The 15,827-nt window shown below is 37.9% G+C and overlaps 1 protein-coding gene across 1 annotated transcript in view; it reads left to right on the top strand.

The window, feature by feature from the left end:
• The first annotated feature begins 295 nt into the window (after window positions 1-295).
• Window positions 296-15,827, top strand: part of LCA5 (lebercilin LCA5) — a 67,999-nt gene continuing 52,467 nt past the window's right edge. The window contains exon 1 of the mRNA XM_006728625.3: window positions 296-515. The gene's annotated coding sequence lies outside the window, so the exon portion shown is untranslated. The remainder of the gene's footprint in view (window positions 516-15,827) is intronic.

Below are 15,827 nucleotides of genomic sequence, written 5' to 3'. Positions count from 1 at the left end.
CCTTTCCCCTCCGCCCACACCCTCCTCGCACCACCCAAAGCCCCCTACGCCGTGAGATCGCGCTTTGCCCAACACTGCCTAAAATGCCCCGGCGCGCCGGGCTGAGCCTGGGCGCGAACCACTTCCCTACTCTGGGTCGCCGCTGCTGAAGCGGTCAACCAATGGCTGCCTTCTCCCGTACTCATTGTCCCGCCTTCCAGTTCCACTGAACTCAATAGGAATGGTCGTCTCGTGCCCGGCCAATGGGAGATTGGGGGGGGGGCATCATTGGTTGCAGTCGTGCCGCATTGCAGTATGGTCCTCCGTCTCCGTTACCCTGGTGCCGAAGTCGCCGCGTCGCCGCCGCCGTCGCCGCCAGGGAGCTGCGGTCCCCGCCCCTACCCTGGCCGTGTGTTCAAACTTCCCGCACCGCGGCAACCTCGGCGCCCGCCCCTTAATCTTCGCAGCAACCAGGCACCCACTCTTCGGCGGCTAGACGCCGAGGCTCGGCGGGGAGTTTGGTCCGCGAAGAGAAGGCAAGGAGGCGGGACGCCGCGTGGGATCTGAGGAGGGGCCGGGGCGGGTTGGGGGTGGGCTTTGGCGTGGGCGTGGAGACTGGGGAGTTGGGGGTGAGAAGTGAGGCTGGGACTGGAGTGTGGGGGCTGGCTCTTCGTGGATGGAGGCATGCGATTGGAGTTGTTAAAGCGGGGAGGATGAGAGGATTAGGGATAGGAAGGGTGTGAGGACGCGAGGAGAACAAAATCCTAGGAAAATAAGTGAAGAGCACGGCAGCTGGGAAAGGACCGGGAGGAGGGGAGGTTGAGCTACAGGTGGGGGATTGGGAAGTTTGGAAGAGACGGAGTTGTAGAAGGTTTGGTTATTTCTTGGAATCAGGAAGAGGAGGAAGGGAGCTCATTGCAGGAGGATCTAGAGAAGAGGTTAGGAATTATTAGGAAACCCTAGAGGCCTGTGGAGACTGAAGATGGGAAAGGAGAGAGAGAGCCAAGAAGGGGAAGAAGGCTGTGAAACTTTCGTTATCTCTGGGATAATAAAAAAATTGGAGGTTGAAGACAGTGTGGTTAGAGTAGAAAGGCCCATTTGCCCTGGCTGTGAAATTTTTACATGTCCTTCAAGGATGGGATGAGAGGAAAGATGTTTGGCAAAGAATGCGCCCTCTTGGCATAGATGAGTGGGAGTGCTCTGGTTGGTGTTATACGTTGGCAGGACCAAAGGATACAGTGTTTCACAGTGGTGAAGATCATGGGCTAGGTTCACCTTAATTTAGACCCCTCTCATTCACTTTGTGACCTTGGACAAATTACTAACTGTAACAGTTATTACTAATTGTAACAAATTATTGGCTAGTAACAAATTACTAGGGGCATATATATTTTTTCCATTTGGGGATGGGAATAGTAGATACTGTTGTGAGGATTAATTTATTGAGATGTTCGTACCTGTACTTAGGCAAATGAAAAAAATTGGGTGCTTCTGTTAAAGTGGATTTGTTCTTGGAATTTGGTTTGTGTGGGCAATTCGATGGGCTGCAATTACTGGAGATTTTCTTAATGTTTTGCTTCTTGGATCCTCCTCTGAAAGTCTGAAGAATGTTTTGGCCCTTCTCCCTAGGAAAGTACACTTCGACATAAACATGTTTATGCTGGTCCTTTACCTTCAGTTTAAGAACTTGGATTAAATATATCTTTGGGATCAAAAGTCATCATTTAAATGGTTTTTATGTATTTGGCAGGAGGGGTCTACATCAGTTTTGAAAAAAGGGTACAGTTCTGGAGATTATTATGTTATTTTAATCCATATTTTTTCAAGTTATAGTTCCACATTTGAATTTTATATTACTCTTCTATTTCACTTTGGGCTTTTGTTGCATGTTGACTTGTATGTTTATCCAGACACACAAAAAGAAATAACTGTTTTGATTTTCTGAATTGACAAAGTATCATTTTAAATATCAAAAAGTAGTTAGTGACTTTGGAAAAGAGATTTTTCTTTTTTTTGTCAGCGTCACATCTTTTCTGTTAAGCAATCATGGAATAGCATAAGACACAGAAGAAGTTCATTCGAAGATGCTACTCTTGGGGCACCTGGGTGGCTTAGTTGGTTAAGCTTCTGATTGATTTCGGCTCAGGTCATGATCTCCGGGTGGGGAGATTGAGCCCTGCATCGGCTCTGGGCTGGGCATGGAACCTGCTTGATTCTCTCTCTCTCCCTCTGCCCAGCCCCCCCTTCAAAAAAAAGAAGATTCTGCTGTCTCACCTGGTTCGTCTCCTGCCTGTTATTATTGATATTCTTTGCTTCTTTGTGGAATCCTGCTCCTCCTCTGCTCAACATATAATTATTGCGTTTCCTCATAATTTAGTCCTTTGCCTTCTCTTCACTCTGTGTTCTTTTCTTGGCTGAGTTCATCCTCAGGCTTCTGGTTGTCTTGGCTTCCACCATCTATGTTTTATTAATGCACAATCAATTTTTATCTCTGTCCTGGAACTCTTGAATTAACTCTAAATTTGTGTAGCTAATTTTTGATATTTCCACATAGATTTCCCACAGGCATCCTAACTAAACTGAGTGTGTCTGATATGAAACCATCATCTTTCCCCACCAAATCTGCCCTATTGAATGGTACCATATTTACCCAATTTTGTAAACCCAAAACTTTGGAATTCATTCTCTGAATTTGGAAGAACTTGGAATTCTTCTCTGTTCTCACAGTCCACATATAATCTGTCATCAAGTCCAGTTTGTTTTACTTGATAAACATTTCTTAATTCTGTACTCTATATCTCTGCTTACCCTCTGTTACCGTCACTTGCCACCTGATTTCAGGAGCACCTGGTCTTCTGACTTGAAAGAACTTAGTCCTGTTTTGGGAAAGAGTTTGCAAACGCTTCTGGATGATGAAGGCGATGACTTTGGAGAAGTATTTTATATCTATTTTAATGTGCATTGGGACAAAAATGATACAGACTTAATTCCTAATGGAAGTTGCATCATTGTTGACCAGACTAACAAGAGAGACTATATTTCTAAGTGTGTCAATTACATCTTCAACATCTCTGTGAAGGCACTTTATGAAGAATTCTAAAGAGGATTTTACAGAGTGTGTGACAAGGATATTATTGAATTTTTCCATCCAGAAGAACTAAAGGATGTGATTATTGGAAATACAGATTATGACTGGGAGACATTTGAGAAGAATGCACATTATGAAGAAGGATATGATAATTCACATCCCACCATAGTGATGTTTTGGAAGGCCTTACACAAATTGACTTTGGAGGAAAAGAAAAAGTTCCTTGTGTTTCTTACAGGAACTGACAGAATTCAAGTAAAAGGTTTAAAGAACATGAAAATAACATTTTGCTGTCCTGAAAATGTGAATGAAAAAGATCCCATAAGAGCACAGACATGTATCAGTGTTCTCTACCTTCCCAAATATTCTACAATAAAGGGTAGAAGAAGCACTTCAAGTAGCCATCAACAACAGCAGAGGATTTGGCTGACCTGGCCTTATTGGCCCTCCAATACTTGGGCTGGGGATGGATCTTTGTTAAGTGTCAGATCTGATCATTTTAATCCTACTGAAAATCCTTTTTTTCTAACCAACTTCTTTGTATGATATAAAGATCCTTCTTGTAATAGTCTCTTCCACTTGATCCAGGCTCATTTATTACTTTATCAGTGACCCCCCCCCCGCCAATGCAGCATTGTCTAAAAGAAATATAATGTGAACCATATATATAATTTAACACATTTTTTTCAGTAGTCACAGGAAAATACAAACAGGTGAAATTAATTTTAATAGTATATTTTATTTAATCCAATACATCCAAAATAATATTTTAACATGATGAATATTTAAAAATATCATTAAGGAGATAGTTTATGTTCTTTTTTTATGTACTAAGTTTTCAAAATCCCATGTGTATTTTACACTTACCGCATATCTCAATTCTGACTAGCTACATTTCAGGTGCTCAGTAGCTACCATGTTTGGATAGCACAATTGTATGCTATTTACAGTTTGATGATATGCCTCACTTATCTCTTACCTTTTACTTTTGCATATGCTGCTTCCCCCTACTGAAATAGAGTCTTCTGTTATGAACTGCATTTTTACTAACCTCATCTATCTTTCTTAAAGTCGTATAAATCAGATAATCGTTATGCTATTTCATATATAGTAAGCTTTCTTCCTTAGACCTACTTTTGAATCATTTGAAACTGGATATAAAGGAGGCATTCTGGTGCTGAAGGGGTTTATGGTCATCTTTTTTCTGACCTGTTACATGTGACCTATACTATTTGGGATTTTTTTAGAAAGCAGTTTATTTTTGGATGAAAAATGACGTGTTAGATTTGCTAGTTTTCTGGCATTGCCACAGTAGCACTCCTGGCCATTTTTAGAAAATAAACAATTCTTAGGAATTGAAATTGGGCAAGACTTGTAGTTTTTCTTTTTTGCTTTTATCTAGTTACCCTTGTACAGATAGGGGAGACAGATGAACAACTGTTAGTTGATTTATTCTGCATCACAAAGAATTAGCTTAAATTTACTGAACCGTACTTGGAATATAAATCTTCAGTGTTCTGTTAATCTAGGTAACTTTTTTCTTTTAAGAGAAAAATAATATTCATTTATTCATTTAGTAATATTGTGACTAGTTTATATTAGTCAAACAGAAAGTAGTGTTGTAAGTACAGGTGAATTTTATTTTGTCTGAAGCCCTATTAGGTCATCTCAGTTATTTAAAATCAACTGAGTTAGAATGTTCCAACTTTACTATGGTAATGGATCTGAGCAGACCTTTTTAATTTGCTAACTTTTCTCCCTTAGGAATTTTAGAGGTTCAAGTAAGTCTTAGTTAGTTATTTAAAAGAGGGGAAATTTAACATTTCCTTTAAAACAGAAAGACAAATTTTATTTTATTTATTTTTTTTAAAGATTTTATTTATTTATTTGCAAGAGAGAATGAGAGACAGAGAGCACGAGAGGGAGGAGGGTCAGAGGGAGACGCAGACTCCCGGCTGAGCAGGGAGCCCGATGCGGGACTTGATCCCGGGACTCCAGGATCATGACCTGAGCCGAAGGCAGTCGCTTAACCGACTGAGCCACCCAGGCGCCCCAGAAAGACAAATTTTAAAGAATGAAATTGTTAACGTTCTATTTGGAAGAGCTTTATAGAATAATCATTCCATAAAATATTAGTGAATGGTGTTGTTACCATTGTGAACTAGGTGGACGAGGTTTCTGTTCTTATGTGTCTTCTATTTAGTAGGAAGAGAAAGATAAATGTAAGATTATTTCTAATAGTAACAAGGTCTATGAAGAAAATAAAACAGTAATTAAGATAGAGTGACTGGGCTCATTTTAATAGAAATGTCAGGAGAGCCATCTTTGAGAAGGTGACATTTGTGCTGAGGACAGGACAAAGAGAAGGAGCCACCTTTGTAAAGTTCTGAGAAGGGCATTTTAGGTAAAGGGTGCTTCAAGTACAAAGTCTGTGAGTTGGCAACAAGCTTGGCATGTTGGAGGCACCAAAGAAGGCCACTTTGGCTGAAAAAGTATATGAGTTACATGAGATAAGAAAGGAGAAGTAGGCAGAAGGGCTAGATCTATACGAGTCTGCAGGTCTGGTTGAGGAATCTGATGGTTGTAAGAAGCCATTGAAGAGTATTAAGCAGGAGAGCGATGCTATCTGATTTCTGTGTCAGGTAGCTTCGTCTGTGGAAGCAAGGATGAAAGCAGGGTATCACTTAGGAGGCTATTGCAGAAGTTCAAGTGAAAAAAGATGGTGGCTTGGAGTAGGGCAGTAGCAGTGGGAATGATAAAAAATAATTAATGTGGAATGTATTTTGGGAGATAAAACCATCTGGTTTCACAGGTGGTTTGGATGTGGGATGTGAGGTTAAGAAGGAATCCAGGATGATCCTTAGATTTGCGACATGAGTAATTTAGTAGATGGAAGTGCCATTTAATGAAATTAGAAAAATAGGAAAGAGTGGGGGTAGAAAGAGGACAAATTTATGATTTTGGTTTTGGACATGTAAGTTTGAAAAGATTTTTAGATACCCAGGTGGAGTTGTCACATATGAATGTAGCTGTGTGAATCTGGAAGTCAGAGTAAATGAAATCTAGATGAGATCACCTAAGGCGAGAGTGTAGATGAAGAAAAGAGAGCCAATATGGGGTGCCTTGGTTAGTCCAACATTTAGAGATAAGGAAGAGGAGGCAGATTCAACAAAGTAGAGATAACATTCTAGATTCTAGATTACTCTTCAAAAGAGATTTATTGGAAAATTAGAACAACTGGGTTATAGATGTATTAGGACATGGAGTCAAGCAACAGCTTTATTAGAGCCTCTTGTTGGTAGGAATGATCCTGTACAGAGTACAGTAGCAGAGACACAGTCCTGAGATGGAGAGAAGATATGGGAAAGGAGACAGGTGAAAGGTTTAGCTCCAAAAAGGAGCAAAAATGCTTCTTCAGTTTTAGTGGCAGGAAAGCAACAGTATGGGATAGATGCAAATGGAGATGACTTCAAAGATGAGGTAGTTCTCATCTGATTGTTGACATTGAAATGCCTAATGGGTTACTCAGCTAAGAGAAAACTTGTATAGGCATACCTTGTTTGATTGCACTTGGATTTATTGTGCTTTGCAGAAACTGCTTTTTTTTTTTTTTTTACAATTTGAAGATTGGTGGCGACTTTGCATTGAGCAAGTCTCTTGGCACCATTTTTTCCAATAGCATTTGTTCACTTTCTGTCTGTGTCACATTTTCTAAATTCTCATAATATTTTAGACTTTTTCATTACAGTATTTGCTATGGTGATCTCTGATTAGTTATCTTTGGTGTTACTATAGTAATTGTTTTGGGGTGCCATGAACTTCACCCATATAAGACAGTGAACTTAATTGATAAATGTGTGCATTCTGACTGCTCCACCAACCAGCCGTTCCCATCATCTCTCTCCCTGTCCTTGGGCCTTTCTATTCCCTGAGATACAACAAGATTGAAATTAGGCCAATTAATAACTCTGTGATGACCTGTAAGTGTTCAAGTGAAAGTCAGACATCTCTCACTTTAAATCAAAAGATAAACATAATTTAAGCTTAATGAAGAAGGCATGTTGAAAGCCAAGATAGGCCAAAAGGTAGGCCTGTCCACAAACAGCCAAGTTGAAAAGGCAGAGTTCTTTAAGGAAATTAAAAGTGCTACTGAAGTGAACACATACAGTAAGATAAGAAAGTGAAACAGCCATATTGCTGATATGGAGAAAGTTTTGGTGGTCTGGGTAGAAGATCAAACCAGCCACAACAGTCTCGTAAGCCAAAGCCTATTCCAGAGTAAAGCCCAAACCTTTTCAGTTCTATGAAGGCTGAGAGAGGTGAGGAAGTTGAAAAGAAAACTTGGAAGCTGCAAGAAGTTGGTTCATGAGGTTTACAGAGACCATCTCTGTAACATCAAAGTACAGAGTGAAGCAATAAGTGCTGATATAGAACCTACAGCAAGTTATCCAGAAGATCTAACTCAGAAAATAAAGATGGTTGCTTCTCCAAACAACGGATATTCAATGTAGACACAGCAGCCTTCTATTGGAAGAAGATGCCATCTAGGACTTTGATCACTACAAAGGAGAAGTCAGTGCTTGTCGTCAAAGCTTCAAAGGACAGGCTGATTCTCTTGTGAGGGGCTAATGCAGCTGGTGACTTTAAGTTGAACCAGTGTTCATTTACCATTCCAAAAATTCTAGAGCCCTTAAGCATTATGCTAAATCTACTCTGCCTGTGCTCTATAAATGCAACAACAAAGCCTGGATGACTGCACATCTGTTTACAACATTGTTTACTGAATATTTTAAGCCCACTGTTTAGGCCTACTGCTCAGGAAAAAAAAATTCTTTAAAGATTTTATTTATTTATTTGAGAGAGAGAGAGAATGAGAGAGAGAGAACACATGAGAGGGGATAGGGTCAGAGGACGAAGCAGACTCCCTGCCGAGCAGGGAGCCTGATGCAGGGCTCGATCCCAGGACCCTGGGATCATGACCTGAGCCGAAGGCAGACGCTTAACGACTCTGCCACCCAGGTGCCCCCAATATATTAATATTAACGGCAGTTTGGAAAAAGTTGATTCCAACCTTCATGGGATGACTTTGAGGGGTTCAAGACTTCAGTGGGGGAAGTAACCACAAATGTGGTGGAATTAGCAAGAGAAGTAGAAGTAGAGCCTGAAGACGTGACTGCATTACTGCAATCTCGTGATCAAACTTGAACAGAAGAGGAGTTGTTTCTTATGGATGTGCAAAGAAAGTGGTTTCTTGAGATGGAATCTCCTCCTGGTAAAGATGCTGTGAAGACTGTTGAAGTGACAAGAAAGGATTTGGAATATTATAGAAACTTAGTTGACAAGGCAGTGGCAGGGTTTTAGAGGATTGACCCCAATTCTGAAAGAAGTTCTGTGAGTAAAATGGTTTCAAACAGCTTTGCATGCTACAGAAAAATCGTTCATGAAAGGAAGAGTCAATCAATGAGACAGACTTTGTTGTATTATTTTAAGAAATAGCCACAGCCACCCAGCTTTCAGCAACCATCACCCTGATTAGTCAGCAGCCATCAACACTGTGGCAAGGCTCCACCAGCAAAAAGATTATGACTCACTGAAATCTCAGATGATGATTAACATTTCTTAGCAATGAAGCATTTTTAAATTAAGATATGAACATTTTTTAAAGACAATGCTCTTGCATAGTTAGTAGACTATAGTATAAACATTCATATGCATTGTGAAACCAAAAAATTCATTTGATTATTTTTATTTCAGTCTTTGCTTTATTGCAATATTAACTTTATCGTGGTGGTTGGAAACTAAACCTGCAAAATATCTCTGAGGTGTGCCTATGGTCCATTTCAAGGCTTATTCACTTAACTCTGTCACCTTAGGTAAATTGTAATCTTGGGTAAGTCAGTTTGTTTTTCTGGGTGTTAGTTTCCTTATTCTTTTCAAAGAAAAAAGTGATTCCCCAGGGTTCCTTCCAGTACAAATTTGGCATGTAATCTTATTAAGCTATACTACTTATTTTTATTTGTTTATACTTTTTTTTTTTTACTGAAGTCCAATTGGCACATGTTACATTAGTTTTAAGCATACAGCATAGGGATTTAACAATTCTGTAGGTTATGCTGTGCTTACTATGAGTGAGGTGTCTGTCACCGCCAGTGCAACAGTTTACATTCCTGCCACTAGTGTGTGAAGGTTCTTTTCTCTACATCCTCTCCAGCATTTGTAGTTTATTCTTTTTTTGATACTAGCCATTCTGAGTGGTGTGAGGTGATGCCTTATTGTGATTTTGATTTGCATTTCCCTAATGATTAGTGATGTTGAGCATCTTTTCTTTTGTCTGCTGGCTATCTATATGTCTTCTTTGGAAAAATGTCTATTCAGGCTCTCTGCCTACTTTTTAATTGGATTGTGTTTTGGTGTTGAGTTGGATAAGTTCTTTATATATTTTGGATATTAACCCCTTAACAGATGTACTAGGTGGCCTTTTTGTTTATGGTTTCCTTTGCTGCGCAAAAGTTTTAATTTTGGTAGAGTCCCAATAGTTTAGTTTGCTTTTTTGTTTCCCTAGCCTGAGGAGAAATATCTAAAAAACGTTCCTAAGGTCTGTATCAGAGAGATTACTGCCTTTGTTTTCTTCTAGGAGTTTTATGGTTTCAGGTCTCACATTTAGGTCTTTAATTATTGTGAGTTTATTTTTGTGTGTAGTTTAAGAAAGTGGTCTAGTTTCATTCATTTGCATGTAGCTGTTAGTTTTCCCAGCATCATTTATTGAAAAGGATGTCTTTCCTGTTGTATATTCTTACCTTCTTTGTCATAGATTAATTGACCACACAGTGTGGGTTTATTTCTGGGCTCTCTATACTGTTTCATTGATTTATGTGTCTATTTTTATACCAGTACCATCTGGGATTGTGATACCTCCATCTTTTTTCTTTTTTCTCAAAATTGCTTTGGCTGTTCAGGATCTTTTGTACTTCCATACAAGTTTTAGGATTACTTATTCTAGTTCTGTAAAAAATATTGTTGGTATTTTGATAGGGATTGCATTGAATCTGTAGATTGCTCTGAGTAGTTTGGACATTTTAACAATATTAGTTCTTCTAACCCATGAGCATGGTGTGTCTTTCCATTTGTTTGTGTCATTTTCAATTTCTTTCCTCAGAGTTTAATAGTTTTGAGAGTACAGTTCTTTCACCTTCTTGGTTAAGTTGTTCCTAAGCATTTTATTATTTGCGGAACAATTGTAAATGGAATTTTTTAAAAAAAGTTCTTTTTCTGCTACTTTGTTATAAGTGTATAGAAATGCAACAGATTTCTGTGTATTAACTTTGTATCCTACAACTTATTTATTCTAGTAGTGTTTTGGTGGAATCTTTAGGGTTTTCTATATGTAATATCATATTATCTACAAAGAGTGACAGTTTTACTTTTTCCTTCACCAATTTGGATGTGTTTTCTTTAATTTTTTGTCTGATTGATGTGGCTAGGACTTCCAGTGTTATTTTGAGTAAAATTGGTGAGAGTGGACATCCTTGTCATGGTCCTGATCTTGGAGGAAAACCTTTCAATTTTTCATTGAGTATGATGTTAGCTGTGGGTTTGACATATATTGCCTTTATCATGTTTCAGTATGTTTTGTGTAAGCCCACTTTATTGAGAGTTTTGCTCAATAGATGGATTGAATGGATTTTGAATTTTATCAGGTGTTTTTTCTGCATGTAATGAGATGATCAATATGATTTTTTTTTATTCTTATGTTAATCCCCATACATTACATCATTAGTTTTAGATGAAGTGTTCCACGATTCATTGTTTGTGCATAACACCCAGTGCTCCATGCAGAATGTGCCCTCCTCAATACCCACCACCAGGCTAACCCATCCTCCCACCCCCCTCCCTGATCAATATGATTTTTATCCCTCATTTTGTTATGTGGTGTGTCATGCTGATGGTTCACAGATATTGAACTGTCCTTATTGTATTCCTGCAGTAAATCCCACTTAATGGTACTGAATGATTCTTTTAATGTATTATTGAATGTGGTTTGCTAATATTTTGGTGACATTTTACATCTATGTTCATCAGGTGTATTGGCTTGTAGTTTTCTTTTTTTGGTACTATCTTTGTCTGGTTTTAGTATCAAGATAATGCTGATCTTGTAGAATGTATTTGGAAGCTTTCCTTCCTCTTCTATTTTTGGAATAGTTTGAAGAGAATAGGTATCCTTTATTTTTGTTTTAAGTTTTTGTTTAAATTCCAGATGGTTAACATACAGTGTAATATTAGTTTCAGGTGTACAGTATAGTGATTCAGCACTTCCATACAACACCTAGTGCTTAATCACAACAGGTGCACTCCTTAGTCCCCATCACCTATTTAACCCATCCCCCCACCCACCTCTCCTCTGGTAACCATCAGTTTGTTCTCTATAGTTAAGAGTCTATTTCCTGGTTTGCCTCTCTTTTTTTCCCCCAAGCTCGTTTGTTTTGTTTCTTAAATTCCACATTTGAATGTAATCATATGGTATTTGTCTTTCTCCGACTGATTTCGCTTACAATAATACTCTCTTGTTCCAGTCACATCATGGCAAATGGCAAGACTTCTTTCTCTTTTATGGCTGGGTAATATTCCATTCTGTATATATACCGCATCTTTTTCCATTCATCGGTCAGTGGATATTTGGGCTGTTTCCATAGTTTGGCTATTCTAGATAATGCAACCATAAATATCAGAGTGCATGTATTCCTTTGAGTTAGTTTTTTTGTATTCTTCAGGTAAATACCTAGTAGTGCAATTGCTGGATCATAAGGTCGCTTTTTTTGTTTCATGTTTTTTGTTTTGGGGGGGCTGGGGAGGAGCAGAGGGAGAGGGAGAGAGAGAATTTTAAGCAGTCTACATGCTTTCAGTGTGGAGCCCAACATAGAGCTCAACCTCACAATCCTGAGATCATGACCTGTGCCGAAATCAAGAGTCAGACGCTTAACTGACTGAGCCATCCAGGTGCCCCAGGTAGTTCTATTTTTAACTTTCTGAGGAACCTCCATACTGTTTTCCACAGTGGCTGTACCATTTTGCATTCCCACCAGCAGTGCAAGAGGGTTCCCCTTTCTTCACAACCTCACCAACACCTGTTGTTTCTTGTGTTTTTCATTTTAGCCATTCTGGCAGGTGTGAGGTGATATTTCATTGTAGTTTTGATTTATATTTCCCTGATGATCAGTGATATTGAGCATCTTTTCATGTCTTTGTTGGCCATCTCTGTCTTCTTTGGAAAAATGTCGAGAATAGGTATTCTTTAAATGTTTGGTAGAATTCACCTGTGAATTCATCTGATTCTAGATTTTTATTTGTTGGGAGTTTTTTGATTGCCAATTCAATTTTTTACTAGTAATCAGCTGTTTAGATTTGCTATTTCTTCATGATTCAATTTTAGAAGGATTGTATTTTTTTTTTAGGAAATTATTCATTTCTTTTAAGTTATCTAATTTGTTGGCATGTAATTGTTCATAATACTCTTATAATTCTTTGTATTTCATTTGTTACGTTTTAATTTCTGATTTTGTGGTGTTCTCTCTTTTTTTCTTGGTGAATCCGGCTAAAGGTTTATCAGTTTTGTTTATCTTTTCAAAGAACCAGTTCTTGGCTTCATTGTTTTTTTTTTTTTTTCTTTTCCTTCTTTTAGTCTTTATGTCACTTATTTTCACTCTGATCTTTATTATTTCTTTCCTTCTTGTTTTTTTGAAATTTTGCTTGTTTCTCATGTCCCGAGGATTTTAGACTGCTGTGTTTTCATTTTCATTTGTCTCCAGGTATTGTTTTATTTCCTCTTTGATTTCTTTGTTGACTTATTGGCTGTTTAGTATTTATTTATGCTTTTCTTTTTAAGATTTATTTAGAGAGAGAGAGAGCCCGAGAGAGCATGAGTAGGGGGTCGGGCAGTGGGGAGAGAATCTTCAAGCAGACTCCCCACTGAGTGGGGAACCCAGATGGGGGGCTTGATCTCGTGACCCATGAGATAATGACTTGAGTCAAAATCAAGAGTTGGATGCATAACTGACTGAGCCACCCAGGAGCCCCAGTACTTTATAAGAAAAATTAATATCTGTTGTTTTAGTAGTTGTCTTATTTCATCTTTATTTCTTCCTGTTTCTTTTAATTTAATATTTCATGTCTTTTGTTTCTAATTTGTTACTTTGTGTTTGTTTTCTTATGTGAACTGTACTATTAGCCAGGCTACAGTGTTTCCACAAGGTCTAAGTACTGATTTTTTTAAAGTGAATTTTCAGGTGTCGAAGTGTCTGTTCTTTGGGAAGGCTTAGATCATTGAGTGCTATATTTTCATGAAGAATTGTAACATACTATGGGATGTTACAAGTTTATGTAGGTTAGAAATACCCACCTTAGTTCAGAATAGATCCTAAATCGGACACTGGACAAAGATAAGATGTTGTCTAGTATTTTGGGGGTTACTCTTGTATTTTTTTGTTACTATTAAGAAAGGTTTTTCATATAATTAACAGGTAATGTTTTTAGGGACTATATAAATGATATGTACATAATATATTATTACTTTTTCTTAATTGTCTCTCTTTGATGGAAGAGCCAGACCCTGCCCTAAAAGAACTCTCAGTGTATTCTTGCTCACATTGCTTTCCTCATTGTCTATAATGGCATCTGTACCATCAGTAATTTTTGTTGACTGAATTGGTGCATTAATTGAATAGTAGTTTCTTGGACTTTGGAAAAGTGATTGCTTATATCAAGTTGTCTTAAAAGGGTGAGAATAACTGTTTGAAATAATTGGCCTTAAAATATATTTGTTATTAAAGATGTAGACTTGTGTTTTTCTTCTCTCTTCTTTTTTTTTTTTTTTTAAAGATTTTATTTATTTATTTGAGAGAGAGAATGAGAGAGAGAGAGCATGAGAGGGAGGAGGGTCAGAGGGAGAAGCAGACTCCCTGCCGAGCAGGGAGCCCGATGCGGGACTCAATCCCAGGACTCCAGGATCATGACCTGAGCCGAAGGCAGTCGCTTAACCAACTGAGCCACCCAGGCGCCCTCTTCTCTCTTCTTGAAGACCACATTAAAAGTATATTAAAGAAAAACAACAATGAACCTATGACTTTGAAGGGATATTAGGGTACTCTCAGTGGATAAGACATCACCGCACATTTCTGAAAAAGGAAAAGAGTAACAATAGATGAAACACATTGAAATAGAGAAAACTGTGTCTGAAAATATTCAAGAGGGAACTACAGCAAAGACAGATTCAGGTGTATCCAAAAGAATCTTAGAGGATCTTAGAACTTGAAAAGTCAGAGAGAAAGGATAATTGAAAACGGGAAGAAAGAATAGTTGAAAAACTGTGTAATACTTATGCCTCCTTTCCTACCCAATCCCATACACAGTGACTCAGTGTAATATTCCCTGCCCTTCACCACCCCCTTTCTTTCCCATCAAAAAATGCGGAAGTAATTTCTTGAGGAAATCAAAATAAAGACAACTAAAAGAGAAGTAGAGTTGCCATGGTGGATATTTGTGTCTGGAGATTATCCCTCCTAATTCTAGCTTTTAGGGAGTCCCCTGGAAAATGGCTGATTCTCTGCTATTCATCCTAAAGCAGAGTGTGCTTGTCAGGAAGCCCTATTCATAAGTACCTGTTTTCCATTTTTTCATTTTTTTTTCTTTTTTTTATATATCAATGGACAACTGAAAATTACTTCAAAGAAATAAAACCATATATAAAGGAAAAGCCAGTGGTAAAAAGAAAAACTGTCACCATGTGATACAGAGTTCCTTGATCAGAAGAGACTTTAAAGCAAATAAAATGTCTATTTAGTGTTCTCAGAGAAATGAAAATATATTGCCTCAGTAAAGCAGGAACAGGATAATTATTTAAAAAAACCAGAACAAGAAAGAATTCTTGAAACTTAAGGTGTTTGCACAAAGTAAACAAAAACACAACAACCCTGGATAGTTAAAAGATAAGTTGAGTGAAAATAGAAAAATAGAGCAGTCTGTTACTTAGCCAGTAGAAGTCTTAGAAAGAATACACAGGAAAGTCACTTATCAGAAAAGTAACATAAAAACATTTCTAGTGCTTAAAGATACTTGCTTCAATATTAAAAGGAAGAGGGAAATAAAGGGGCAGCACAATTAATGAAAAAAGACTCACACCTGTACATGTTGTGGGATTGCAGTATTAGAGGAGGGAAAATCCTAAAAACTCCTAGGGAGGAAAAGAAAAAGATAACCTATAAGGGAATGAGAATCAGATGAGCATAACTAGAGTGTAAACTCCATAATGGCAGGGATTTTTGTGGTTGTTATTTTCATTATGGTTACATGGTGAGAGCTCAAAAGAAATACATGTTGGATAAAAGAAAGAGTATAACATCTTTCAAGAACCTCTGAGAGTTTGGAAGACAGCGGAACAGTGTCTTGAAAGTTCTGAGAAAAATAACTTAGAATGCAGAACTTACGAAAACTACCAAATTGGAGGGCAAAATAAAGACATTCTTAGGCATACAAGGACTCAGAGCATATATCTCAACCTATTTACCCTTTCTGTAGAATTATTTGAGGATATGGACAAGTAAAATGATGATCAAAACTAATAAAGATGATGACATGAGCTATTAGAAATGGTGGATTAACTCAGAAGTACTATAAAAATGATTCCAGAATGACAGTGGTACCACAGGTCTACAGAATAATTGGTTTAAATTAGAATCAGAAATAATTGGTCTCTAAGAAAAATGTTTTT

Source organism: Leptonychotes weddellii, chromosome 8 (assembly GCF_054177405.1).
Source record: "Leptonychotes weddellii isolate Sample4059 chromosome 8, ASM5417740v2, whole genome shotgun sequence".
In the NCBI taxonomy this organism is placed as follows: Eukaryota; Metazoa; Chordata; class Mammalia; order Carnivora; family Phocidae; genus Leptonychotes; species Leptonychotes weddellii.
The sequence above is the reverse complement of the archived record's forward strand: the minus strand, read 5'-3'. Positions and strand labels throughout refer to the sequence as shown.